This window comes from Ictidomys tridecemlineatus, chromosome 1, assembly GCF_052094955.1.
Source record: "Ictidomys tridecemlineatus isolate mIctTri1 chromosome 1, mIctTri1.hap1, whole genome shotgun sequence".
NCBI classification, from domain to species: domain Eukaryota; kingdom Metazoa; phylum Chordata; class Mammalia; order Rodentia; family Sciuridae; genus Ictidomys; species Ictidomys tridecemlineatus.
In genome coordinates this window covers 262,867,811-262,870,758 of record NC_135477.1, presented here as the reverse complement: position 1 = coordinate 262,870,758, position 2,948 = coordinate 262,867,811, and the positions used below count along the sequence as shown (strand labels likewise).

The following is a 2,948-nucleotide window of genomic DNA, read 5'->3' as shown; positions in this document are numbered from 1 at the left end:
AGGCCAGCATCATTCTAAATGGAGAAAAATTAAAAGTCTTCCTTCTAAAAACTGGAACAAGACAAGGATGTCCTCTTTCACCACTTCTATTCAACATTATCTTTGAAACTCTAACCAGAGAAATTAGACAAAAGAAAGAAATTAAAGGGATGCAAATACATAAAGAAGAACTCAAACTATCACTATTTGCTGATGATCTGATTCTATATCTAGAAGATCCAAAAAATTCCATCAGAAAACTTCTAGAATTAATAAATGAATTCAGCAAGTAGCAGGATATAAAATCAACACCCATAAATCAAACACATTCCTAAATATCAGTGATGAATCCACTGAAAGAGAAATTATAAAAAGTATCCCATTCACAATAGCACAAAAATAAAAACCCTGGGAATCAATCTAACAAAAGAGGTGAAAGACTTTCTACAAAGATAACTACATAACACTAAAGAAAGAAATGGAAGAAAATCTCAGAAGATGGAAAGATCTCCCATGCTCCTGAATAGGCAGAATTAATATTGTCAAAATGGCCATACTACCAAAAGTGTTATACAGATTTAGTGCAATTCCTATTAAAATTCCAATGACATTCTTCATATAAATAGAAAAAGCAATCATGAAATTTATTTGGAAAAATAAGAGACCTAGAATAGCTAAAGTAATCCTTAGCAGAAAAAGTGAAGCGAGGCATCAAAATACCAGACATTAAACTATGCTACAAAGCTATAGTAATAAAAACAGCATGGTATTGGCACTAAAATAATGCCATTTGATGATCATATGATTCTTGTTTTTAAGTGTATTAATATGATGAATTACATTTATTGATTTCTGCCGCAGTCCGGCTGCAGCAAAATAACCGGGGGTTGACGAGCAACTTGTGTACATTGGTGCAGCAGGAGTGGGAGCCGTTTATTGTCGGACAACAGAGATATTTATACATTCCACATAGCTTATCTTAATTAACATAAACTCGATACAGCAGTCAACCAATAAGGAATCTCCACACTTAATGGCTTGCTGGCGTTACTTCACAAACCACTCCCCCTGGCAAAATGCCAGGCGCCATCTTGACTTGTTTACAGACTCTAACAGATTTCTATATGTTAAACCAACCCTACATCCTTGGGATGAACCCCACTTGATCGTGGTGCACTATCTTTTCCATGTTTTTGTATGCAATTTGTCAATGGTAGACCAATGGTACAGAATAGAGGACACAGAGACAAACCCATATAAATATGGTTATGTCATACTAGACAAAAGTGCTAAAAACATTCACTGGAGAAAAGACAGGCTATTCAACAAATGGTGCTGGCAAAACTGGAAATCCATATGTAGCAAAATGAAATTAAACCTTGATCTTCACCCTGCACAAAAATCAACTCAGGTGGATCAAAGACTTAGGCACTAGAACAGAGACCCTGCAACTAATAGAAAAAAACATAGGCCCAAACTTCACCATGTCAGCCTAGGATCTGAGTTCCTTAAAGGATTCCTATATCGAGAAGGGCATGTGGGGCATGCACGCCTCTTCTGCCTTGGGCCCGGAAGGGTGATGTGACTGGGGCATCGCTGGCCTCACTATGTCTGCCTTTTTCAGTTTTCAGAGTCTGTTGGCTGTAATCTTGCTCCATATACGTACCTGTGCCTATATCCGGTCCTTGGCACCCAGCCTTCTGGACAGAAATAAAACTGGACTATTGGGAATATTATGGAAGTGTGCCAGAATTGGTGAATGAAAGAGTCCTTATATTGTAGTATGCTGTGTAGTGATGGCCTTCAGCACCCTTTTCATACAGTATCTTGGAAAAATGGCAGAATTTAATTGCCATCAGACTTCAGTGTGAACAAGGACTTATCTGCAGAAAATAATGGAAAGAATGGTTAACCTTTTTATCTCTGAACATTGATGAGAGAAATTTCCAGATGGTGTTCTCTATTTTTATGTTATTGGACCAACGTTTTGTATAAATAACTAAGATATAACAATTTGATACACAGAGTTTAATAGTCTGTAACAATTAACCTCAGTACTGCTGCTACAGTATTACATTTTGTACAAATGTCAAAAAAAAAAAAAAAAGGATTCTAAAGTGCAGGAAGTAAAATCAAGAATCAATAAATGGGATGGATTCAAATTAAAAAGCTTCTTCTCAGCAAAGGAAGCAATTAATAATGTGAGGAGAGAGCCTACAGGTGGGAGGAAATCTTTACCACATGCGCCTCCAATAAAGCATTAATCGCTAGGACATATAAAAAACTCAAAAAACTTAACACCAAAAAAAAAATATATATATATATATATATAACAGAATAGAGGAGATATATATATATATATATATATATATATTAGTAATAAAGACCACAGAGGAGGTATTATATTAGTATTAGATAATATAGAATAGATATCATGTCAATATTAAAGGCTACCGAAAAGCTATTCTGTTTATTTTAGATGCTTGCATATTGATATTATATTAATATCAAAGGCCACAGTTCAGGTATCAAATTAATTTATAGTGTGAATATTATATTAATATTAAAGACCCCAGGGCACATTTTATATTACTTTCAGATGCTAAAGTATGATATTACATTAATATTAAAGGACACATGGCAGCTCTTCTATTTGTTTTAGATGCTATAGTATGGATGTCACATTATTATTAAAGACCCTGGGGAAAGTATTTTGTTATATTTAGATGGTATAGTATGGATATCATATTAGTATTAAAGGCCACAAGGCAGCTGATATATTAGTTATAGGTTCTATAACATGCATAGCATATTTCAGCTTTAGATATTATTTTATGGATATCATATTAGTATTAATTGCCACAGGGATAGGTATTATATTTTTTTCAGATGCTGTGGTATTGAGATTTCATTAGTATTAAAGGACATAGTGCACCTATTTATTCATTGTACCAGGGATTGGACCCAGG

General features: G+C 34.4%; 1 pseudogene; it reads left to right on the top strand.

The window, feature by feature from the left end:
• The first annotated feature begins 1,518 nt into the window (after positions 1-1,518).
• Positions 1,519-2,006, top strand: LOC144366906 (protein kish-A pseudogene; annotated as a pseudogene).
• The last annotated feature ends 942 nt before the right edge of the window (positions 2,007-2,948 follow it).